Raw genomic sequence first — 11,140 nt, 5'->3', positions numbered from 1 at the left:
AGGAGGAGGAGGAGGAGGAGGAGGAGAAGGAGGAGGAACGAAGATGCACAGAACTTGGAGAGAACAACTGTGAACTAAAACATTTACTTCCCCAGCTGTATCATAAACAGAAGACATCCCAGGGTGGCTCATATTTGATTAACTCTTGAATCATAATGTGTACAAGTAATGGGGGGGGATGGATCCTCTTGTCTATACAGTCACAGAAAAAGACTGCTTAGGGCTTTGATCTTGTGAAGTGCTGACCCTCTTGACATAGACGGAACTGAAAGACAAAAAAATAAATAAATAAATTTAAAAAAACAAACAAAAATGAAAACAAAAAAAAAAAAAACAGAGGCTGTCACATAATTAAGTCTGTGGGGAAAAAAAACTTTGATCCCTGTGAAATAAAGCTGTCTACTGAGAAATTTAGTACATTATTCCCCATTATTACAAATGAAAGTTAAATGCTTATTTCTTGCAGTCTTTTTTAATGATGCCAATTTAAATAGTTTTATTATTTCATGTTACTTGTTTTGGGTCCCTGTGCAACAATGTTATACCCTCTACTTAGATTGACTTAATCGACCTCTTCAATGGTGGGGCCTGAAGAAGCACCACCAGATGGAGGAACTCCTCCACCAGGGAAGCCACCAGGCATTCCTCCAGGCATGCCATCTGCACTCTGGTACAGTTTGGTAATGATAGGGTTGCAGACCTTTTCCAGTTCTCTCTGCTGATGCTCAAATTCTTCCTTCTCTGCAGTCTGGTTCTTATCCAGCCAGCTGATGGTTTCATTGCACTTGTCAAGAATTTTCTGTTTGTCTTCATCACTGATCTTGCCTTGAAGCTTCTCATCTTCAACAGTAGCTTTTATGTTGAAGGCATACAGCTCCAGTGAATTCTTGGAGGAAACTTTATCTCTCTGCTTCTCATCCTCAGCTTTGTTCTCAGCTTCTTGGACCATGCGCTCAATATCCTCCTTACTCAAGCAACCCTTGTCATTGGTGATGGTGATCTTGTTCTTCTTTCCTGTGCTTTTCTCTACAGCAGAAAGATTGAGGATGCCATTGGCATCAATGTCAAAAGTAACCTCAATCTGAGGAACCCCACGTGGTGCTAGAGGTGCCTGTGAGCTCAAACTTTCCAAGCAGGTTGTTGTCCTTGGTCATGGCCCTTTCACCTCATACACCTGGATGAGTACACCTGGCTGGTTGTCAGAGCAGGTGGTGAGAGTCTGGGTCTGCTTAGTGGGAATGGGGGTATTGTGCTTGATTAGGACAGTCGTGACTCCACCAGCAGTTTCAATCCCAAGGGAAAGAGGAGTGACATCCAAGAGCAGCAAATCCTGAACATTCTCAGACTTGTCTCCAGATAGAATGGCTGCCTGGACAGCTGTACCATAGGCAACAGCTTCATCGGGGTTAATGATCTTATTCAGTTCTTTTCCACTGAAGAAGTCTTGCAGAAGTTTCTCAGTCTTGGGGATTCTGGCAGAACCACCCACCAGGACAATATCGTGGATCTGTGACGTGTCTAGTTTGGCATTTCGAAAGGCCTTCACTACAGGGTCCAGCATGCCATGGAACAGGTCAGCATTCAATTCATCAAACCGAGCACGGGTAATGGAAGTGTAGAAGTCAATTCCCTCATAGAGAGAATGAATCTCAATACTGACCCGGGTGCTGGAGGAGAGGGCGCTCTTGGCCCGCTCACTGGCAGTGTGGAGACACCAGACAGCTCTCTTATTTTCACTGATTTCCCTCTTGTGCTTTCGCTTAAACTCAGCAATGAAATGGTTGACCACTCGGTTGTCAAAGTCTTCTCCACCCAAGTATGTGTCTCCAGCAGTTGATTTGACTTCAAAAATTTCATCCTCAATAGTGAGTGAGGATTGACACATCAAAAGTGCCACCTCCCAAGTGAAAGATGAGCACTTTCCTTTCAGCTCTGACCTTCTTATCTAAGCCATAAGCAATAGCAGCAGTTGGCTCATTGATAATTCGATGTACACTGAGGCCAGCAATAGTTCCAGCATTGTTTGTTGCCTGTCACTGAGAGTCACTGAAGTAAGCTGGCACTGTGTCCACGGCATTGGTAACACTCTTTCTAAGGTAAGCTTCTACAATTTCTGTCATCTTTGTCAGAACCATTGAGGACACTTTCTCTGGGTAGAAACTTTTTGTCTCCCCTTTGTATTCAACTTGGGCCTTGGGCCTGCCTGCGTCATTCACCACCATGAAGGGCCAGTGCTTCATGTCAGACTGAACAACAGCATCATCAAACCTACATCTGATCAGAAGTTTGGCATCAAAAACTGTGTTGGTGGGGTTCATTGTAACCTGATTCTTCTTCACATCCCCAATTAACCATTCTATATTAGTGGTTATTGGCAATTATTTCTACCTTTCTATGCTGGATGACACCCACACAGAGTAGGTGGTGCCAAGATCAATGTCAACTGCAGGTCCCTTAGACATGGTTGCTTGCATGTAGGCCCGGCTGTGCTGACGACGAGACCACACAAATACCTGAGAGCTGGCTCCACATTCATGAGCTATTGCTTGTAGTCAAATTGTCAATATTCCATAAGCATCCGTCCATCTATGACCAAATAATCTAAGAAAGCTAATTGAAATGAGAAAGATTTATTTGGGATCACAATTTCAGGAAATGGGACCCACGGTTTCTGAGATTGTGGTGAGAAACAACCTCGTGGGAGGAGAGTATGGTGGAGCACAGCCCATCACCTCTTCTTGAGATGGCTCAGAAGTCAGTGGGGGTAAGACAATCTCTAAGGCAATAGGTATCCTTACAGGACAAGCCCCTAGTGACCTACTTTCTCAGGTAAAACTACCTCCATGTGATGCCATGAAATCATGACTCCAGGATGAGATTGATGCACTCAGAAGATAGAGCCCTCATGATCCCCTTCCAGAAGCTCCACTCTGAATACTGTTTACCTCTGAACACTGCTGCATCATGCACCAAGGCATTATGAGTTTTGGGGGAGCAGTTTAGATCTAAACCATCAAATTTTCCAAAAATTTTCATTTGTCTGAAACAGCATCTATAGCTAGAGAGAGTGGAACCTGTGGAATTAGTCCCCCACCCCTTGTGTTTATTTTGAGCAACGACAATCATCTATTGTAATGGATCATTTGCCAATATAAGCTTTGTGTGCCAAGTCTGTTATTGTGAAAATGCCCACAATTCTAAATTGGAATGCAGAGAAGCCAATCCCACCTTACAGTAAATTTACAGGAACTAGAGATGTCTCAGCACATCCTGCTCTTTCAGAAGACTCAAGTTTGGTTCCCATTGCCCAACTACTACAGTGGTGTCCAACGTTTGGGGTTTTTTTCTTTGTTTATTTGTTTGTCTGTTTTGGTTGGTTTGTTGGTTGGTTGGGTTTTTTGGAACTCCAGCTCCAGGAGATCTGCTGCCCTCTTCTGGACTCCTTGAGAATCTACACTTACATATGCAAGGACACACTCACATGATAAACATTAAAATTTAAGAGAATCTTGAACGATCTCACAAATCTTTAATAAATAAAAGTGTGTATTTCTCTGTGATGAGAAAACCCATTGCTCACTGTGTTTAAAATTTGTAATAAGTTTCACCACGAATCTTTTTGAAAGTAGTTTGAAGTAGTAAAGGATCTAATTTAATTAGTCACCACAAAAATTCATAATTTTCAAGCTATAAAGAAAAAGGAGGATTGGGGCTGGAGAGATTGCTCAGTGGTTAAGAGCTCTGACTGCTCTTCCAGAGGTCCTGAGTTCAATTCCCAGAAACCACATGGTAGCTCACAACCATCTGTAATGGGATCCGATGCCCTCTTCTGGTGTGTCTGAAGATAGCTACAGTGTACTCATATAAATAAAATAATTCTTTAAAAAAAAGAAAAGGAAAGGAAAAGAAAAAGGAAGTTATAATCATGGGATAATCTTTATATTAAACATTCCATGTTTCCCTATGAGCTAAGAAAAATTACAGTGTGCTTGTTTCTTCTGAGTAGAGCAATGGGAAAGAAAAGGAAATACCAAAACACTGGAAATTGTAACAGATGTGGGAATCAAGAGTTCATGGGAGAGCTCTGATTGAAGTGTGCACTTGGAAAAGCTTTATGAAAAAAACACTAGAACTAAAACCCTTCACTTTTCTAAGTTAGGATCCCATCAAAACTGTCTGGCTATGGCCCTGTGGATGGTCCCAGTCCAGCTAGTTCCATTTCAGCTCATCCAAGTTGCTACTGGAAGGTCAAAGTGTGTGCTCTGTTCAAAAAGTGTGTGCTTATGTTCTTCAAGTAGTTCTTGCCCTTGGCAGCCTTTGGTGTCCTTTGTAACTGGAGAGATAAAAGAGAAATTCTCAGTTTGGTACCCTCACCCTATCTCTTGCACCTCTCATTTTCTCTTTCCTTTGTTCCACCTTTTTCACTTTCAAAAGCATTCCATAAATGATTACTCTATAAGCAATATATATCATGGTGAGTATATTTTCAGCAATATGATACTATCTGGAGTCTTCCTATATGTAGTCCCCTGAAAATGCCTCAGATATATCTTAAATGATGTCCTTTATCCTTGAAATTATACAGGGCCTGTGTAAAATGCATACATAACTAGTGTTTCAGTATTCATATAACTTAGGTTTATCCTAACTTAGATACAATGTCTATGATGAATCAAATATTGTTAATAATTCTGCTGCCTTCTCCTCAGTACTGAGGTCTGACAAAATGACAAAATGAGCTGACTGATAAGTGTATTGATTCAGGGTACTAGGAAGTGACCACAGCAAGTTTCAACCCATAGGTTAGAACATTAATAAATTATGGAGGTTCATGTCACTTAGAGAAGAAGGTGGTTGGCTTAGAACTCAAAAGATTTTATTTATTGTTAAAAATTTAAGAATCAATAGAAACAGCAGAATATCAACAGAAATGCTTTTTGGTAAAATCAATAAATATTTTCTCGTAAATGAGAGAGTAATTGACCCAAATAGGATTCTGTCTTTTATAGATTGGAAAGCAGTGGACCTGACATTAACAACCAATAAATTATAAGGGACTAAATGGCAAAAGCTATAAATTCCTCACCCATGACTAGCATAAGATTCAGACAAAAATGAATGGGAGGATTTATTTCTGAGTCCTTTATTCTGTTCTGTTTTTGTGCACCATGGATTTTTTTATAATATTGCTCTAAAATATGATTTGAGAACTAGTATTGTTATACTTACAGCATTGCAAATTGTGTTAAGGATTCTCTTGACTATTTATGGTCTGTAATACATGTACATACGTTTCAGAATTACATTTTCTATGTTTGTGATGAATATTGTGGTTATTTTGACGGGAATTGTATTGAATTTGTAGAACACTTTTGATAATGTGACCATTTTTACAATATTAGTTCTGCTCTTTGATTAAGAGACATCTTTTCCATCTCAATGTGCTCTTATCTTTGGTTTACAAATATTTTTGTGAGAATTTTTGTTTATAACATGACTGAAATTAGCCTATAGTTTTCTTTTGTGTATGTGTCCTCCTCTGGTTTTTCCACCACAGAAAAATCTGGCTTTGTAGACCATGTTTCTTGTTTTTTTTTTCTATCTTATAGAATATGTTGAAAACATTAATATTGGTGCTTCTTAAAGATTTAATAAAATTCAGCAATGACAAATTGACCTGGATTTATGTTTTATTGGCAGACATTTTAATCTCACTGTGGGTGACAGCCCTATCTAGTCTGCTTATAACTACTTCATTTAATTTTAGTAGGCTGCATATGACTAGGAATTTATCCTTTTCTTTTTTACATATTTATTCATTTTATTTTAGATATACTAGTGTTTTGCCTACATCTGATTTTTACTTGTTTTTTCTTTCTTTCTTTCTAAGAAATTGAAGTCCATTATTTGTGGGGCATGTGGACTGTGCCCCTAGAGGTACTGGCGTGGAACTAGTGAGGTGGAACATGTTCAAACCCTGGAAATCTCAAAACTTCATATTTAAAATCTCATTCAGAGACCAGCAGGAGTGGAACTAGCCCCCTCCCTGTTTCCATGCCTGCCTCAGATCATGAAACTTGGTGACACCCAAGTCAGTCGTGTAGTCCAGCACCTGAAATTCTTCCCAATGCAAATAGAGCATCACCATAGTCTTAGCCTCAGTCAGTAGAATGATTTACCACCCAAATCCCATCCCAATCCCCAAGATTCATATAGTCCCTGTGGAATAAAGAGCACAAGCTATTTCACCAAGTGTTGTCTGAGACTGGCTGTTTTTACTAAGCTGTAACATTTGGGGGAAGAAGCATTCATCTTTAGACCTTGGACCCATCTGCCTGGACAGCCTTGAATTGCCACCAACGCCAGAGCCCTATGAAATTAGAAATCCCATTGTATGATATGCACATATTTAGAATGATCACATTAATTAAGTATTCCATTTTTCATACGTAGTGACCTTGTTTGCCTCTTATAATTTTGTTTTAACACCTATTTTATCATATATCAGTATGACTAGGGCAATTTATCAGTTTCAATACATAGGATAGATTGTTTTCTATCTTTTGACTCTCAATCTTTGCTAGTAAGGTGATTCTTGAAGGCAACATATGGCTGAATCTATTTTGTGAATCCACATAACCAGTTCTTGGTCTATTTGTTTTCAGTTTACATTTAATGTTATTATATAAAGCTATTATTTCAAGCTGTTCATTAAATCCTGTAATTGCTGTTTGCTTTTCTGGTTGGTTGGATAGCTTGCTCTTTACCTTCCCCTCCCCAACTATAAGGTTTTCTGATTTACTGTATTAGACACGAAGGATTTCTTCGTAACTACCCTTTCTACATCTAGTCTTCTCATAAATATTATTCTTCCCTTGCTTTTATGATTGAGATTTTCTTGTTCCTCTTCTGTGCGTAGTAGCCCTTTAAGAATCTTCTGTGGTGCTGGTTTGGTACTTATGTGTTGACTTACATTTTAATTGCTTCTCTGTCAATTTTAAAAGATACTTTTGATAAATATAGCAATCTTGTTTGACAGTCATCTACTTTCCAGGGATTGAAATACACCTTTCCATGTTTCCCTGTGGTTTAAAGTTGTTAATAAGAGATTTGAGGACATTCAGATTCATTCCTTTCATAAGTGAGTTGGCACTTTTCTCTTGTAACTTTTAATATTGTTTCTTTGCTTTGTTTTTTTTCATAAGCTGATTATAAAATTCCATGTGGAGATTCGGTTATGATCACATAATTTTGATGTTGTACATGTCTTCTGTACTTGAATGTCTATTTCTTTTTCCAAACTTAGAAAATTTTCTTCTACAATTTTATTGAATAGATGCTCAATATCTTCAGGGTTTATCTCAGCTGCTTCTTCTATCTTAGACGCCCTACAATTTTATCTCTTGATTATCTCCAAGACTTTGTTGTACTTATGTTTTCGTTCTTATTCATGTTTAAGTATATTTTTTTCAACCTTACATTCAATCCCTGGTGTTTTATCTCCTGCTTACTTCCCACTCTACTCTTAATATGGTTGAATTCCTTTTTAAGCTTTTTACTTATTGTATCAAAAATTCCAATTTTCTTGTTGAACTTCGTTTTCATGTTGCTGGCATTTCATCTGTGTTGCTGATCTTCACACCTGTTTTATTAGCATTTTCTCTGTGTTGCTGTCTTCTCTGTGTCCTTGATTCAGTCACCTAACCATATTTATTTTTAACCTACTTATTTCAGTCTCTTTGAGTTCAGTAGTTGAGGAGTTATGATCTTTGAGAGGAAACACGCACCCTGGCTTTTTCACTCTTTGGGTGTTTCTATTTTATTTTCTTCCTACTTTTACAATCCTCACTAACTCCCAGAAAAGAACAAACAAACGGCTTTCAGAACTGGCTTCTGCTCCCCTACCCGACCAGGGAGCAGCACAGCTCAATATGTGTTTGTCTTATTTTTAATGGCTGAGTCATTTGTTGTTTTCTTCCACATATTCCTATAAAACCCTTTTAGTTCTTTTTGTGAGTCTCTGAGTCCTCCCCCTCTTTTTCGATTACATCTGGCTATTAGGATACTTCTTTCTCTTAAAGAGACCTTCTCTCTCAGCAGCTCCCTCAGAGGGAGCTTCTACCCTATCATCTAATCGAGAAGTCCTGGTGGGATAGGGGTTGGACAGAATCCTTCCAAGAATAGCCCTGCTTCCATTCCTCTGTAAGAGAAATCAGATCCACAATAGCCATAATAAACCAACTGGTAGACCTTCCCATAGAACTGGACTAATGGCCTAGGGCCATAACTCCGTGGTAGAGTATTGTTCCTATAGACATGATGGCCTTGGTTGCTAGTACTGCTCAAAAGTGGAGTAGAATATACTATTATTTTTGTCTTAATTTCTTTATTATGTTTGGACTTTTAAGAAACGTATACTATCATATATGCCACAATTCATTAAAAAATCTATTCTAAATTTTAGGGAGCACACACTACAAATTATCTTGTTTCTAGTCTCTAAGACCACTAAAGGGCTTATCCAAAAGCTTATCTGATCTCTGGGATCTCAAGTCTTCCGTTTTCATCACTGTGAAGTATGTTCAAGTGGATGAACATAGTTCCTGTTTCCCCTTTGGAATGGACCAATCACTTTGAAGTCTGCAGTCCATTATAAGAATATTCCATTCCTTAAGCTCTGCTATCAATCATGTCTTTGGAAAACCAATCTGGTTAAAAAAATATTTCTTTTCCCCTGTACAATAAAGATGAATTTCCCAGAACACATCCCATATTAACTGCACTGAAAATCACTACAGTGTGCATGTGTAGCACTCACCTAATGAGGAATCCACAGCAGTAACTACTCCCCCTGCCCACACCAGAGACACCTCTGAACCATCCAATCTGCTACTTTCAGGCTACACCTACCGTATACGAGAACTCTTGGTATCTGATATTAGAAATAAAGAGGGTGAGCGAACAGACATACTCATGTTTTCAAGAGGGTACTCTGTATACATACATAAGACGGGGGACTCGCAAAAGTGTAGTTGGGCTGGAAGGGGTTAAAACTGTGGCTTTGATGAGCACCCAAGTGACCTGAAGGACAGCATTTGTAAGAGTAGATTCTGCAGCATACAGGGTAGTTCTCAAAGAGATGGGTATCCTCTTGACTAATCTTAATTCTGAGGTCTCAGAAGTTGAGAGCTAAGAAAGGTGAGCAGATGGCATTAGGCTATGATATCAAAGACCTTCATGATATCAATGGAAAAGGAAATAATATACAGACCACATAACGGCATTTAAACCAGAAAAACAAACACATTTTTTTTCATTTAAAAAAGCTTTAGGTCACATAAAACAGGGCAACATGTACTCCTTCTTCTGGCACTGGGTCTGTGGGTGGCTCCTTCATTGTCAGGCTATTGCTCTCTGAGACAGTGTTGCTGTCATTGGTCCCTTCCACCTTCAAGCTGTCAACCCCCTCCTGCTCACTCTCCTTGTCCTTGGGAGTAGACGTGCCTTCTTCACCATCCTGCTGGCCCTCTGCTGTGTCTTCAAGCTATGTCTCCTCTGTCTCCATTGGAATGTTCTCATCATCCTTCTCGACTTTGTTTGCCCCTTGCTCTTCTTCGGGGTTGATGCTGCCTTGACTGCGCTCAGCTTTCTCTGCTGCCTCCTTCTCCCTCTCCCCCTGCCTTTTGCCAGCCTGTTCCTCTGCCCGTGCGATCTCAGCTGCAATCCTCTCCATTTCTCCTTCCACTTTCAGACCACACAACCTTTTAAGTTCATTGTTAAAAGAGTCTGTGCTTTCCAGGAATTGCCTCTTTTTTTCCTGGTGCCGTTCCTCTATCTGAAGAAGCTCAGCTTCTAGTTTCCGCTGATGAGCCATTGAAGACTGGACCTGTTGCTTGAGGACATGCACTCTAGCTGTTGTGACAACTGACCAAACATCAGGTTCCACAGTCTCACTGAGGATCTCACTGATGAGGTGCTGGTTTCTCTGGAAACGGGCAGTGGCTATATGCTTCATTGAAAAGTCATTATCTTAATCATCTGGATCCTCCACAGGCTGAATGCTCATATAAGGTTCTCCTTTCTCCCTGCGAGACTGTCTCTGTCGACTTTCTTCCTCTAGTGCAGCAAAAAAATCCACTCGATTTTTTTTGCATTAATATATGCAAGGTACACAGGGGAACTATGATAGGTCTTCATAGATTCATTGTACTCTACCTTTCTGCTTTGTATTCATTTAAATATTCTTGTTCCTTTTCATCAGTGAGATCTCAACACATGCCACCAATAATCTTGCCAAACTTCCACAATCTTAGGTCATGGTTGGAAGCCTTTACTTGGTCCAAGACCTTTCTGCTGTACCTCATTTAGGGTATCAGTGGCCTATGTGGTAGCTTTGGAGGCTTTGGACTTGTAATGCCTGAGGATGCCATGCTGGGGAAGGAGGGGGCCTGAGTTCCCTCCAAGCCTGTAGTTGTTGTAGGCAAGAAGATGACTATGGAGTGTATCCCACAACCCCTGTTGTGCTGAGCATTTGTGTTGCAGGAGCTGGAGTGGGAGGTGGACATAAGATGGTCTTTTTGCCATTTTGGAAGGCTAAGTCCTCAGTTCCTTAAGAATGAACCTGATACACCGAGAGCCAAGAAGGCACCCTCAGCTCCAGCTTTGCTTAGATAATATATTTGGAAAATCTTTGCCAGGAATAAATGGGAATTACTATTTGAAGATGTATTTTTACTGGTTATTTTATTTATTTACATTTAAAATGTTATCCCCTTCCCAGTTCCCCTTTGCAAACCCCTATAGCATCCCCCACCCTGCTTCTATGAGGGCTCTCACCCATTCCCACCCTAGCACTTCCCTACAGTGGGACATCGAGCCTCCACAGGATCAAGGACCTTTCCTCCCAGTGATGCGAGATAAGGTAATCTCTGTTAAAACTTCAGACCAACAAGTCATGAGATTAAAAGTATATTTGTTATTGATCCTGAAAGGCAGAGGCAGATACATACCACATGGAGGAACCCCAAGCTGGTAATACGGAAGGGAGAGGAGACTGGAAAGAATCTTTATAATGTGTTCTGTGGGCATGGATAGACAAGGCAAGATAGGCCTGTTCAGGCTTGCCTAAAATCATCAGGCT

At 40.0% G+C, this 11,140-nt stretch overlaps 2 pseudogenes; both read right to left on the bottom strand.

Annotated features, from left to right (window-relative positions):
• Positions 1-562: 562 nt before the first annotated feature.
• Hspa8-ps5 (heat shock protein family A (Hsp70) member 8, pseudogene 5) lies at positions 563-2,462 on the bottom strand (annotated as a pseudogene).
• A 6,866-nt stretch (positions 2,463-9,328) lies between these two features.
• Smarce1-ps3 (SWI/SNF related, matrix associated, actin dependent regulator of chromatin, subfamily e, member 1, pseudogene 3) lies at positions 9,329-10,584 on the bottom strand (annotated as a pseudogene).
• Between the last annotated feature and the right edge of the window lie 556 nt (positions 10,585-11,140).

Source organism: Rattus norvegicus, chromosome 17 (genome assembly GCF_036323735.1).
Source record: "Rattus norvegicus strain BN/NHsdMcwi chromosome 17, GRCr8, whole genome shotgun sequence".
NCBI lineage: Eukaryota > Metazoa > Chordata > Mammalia > Rodentia > Muridae > Rattus > Rattus norvegicus.
The sequence above is the reverse complement of the archived record's forward strand: the minus strand, read 5'-3'. Positions and strand labels throughout refer to the sequence as shown.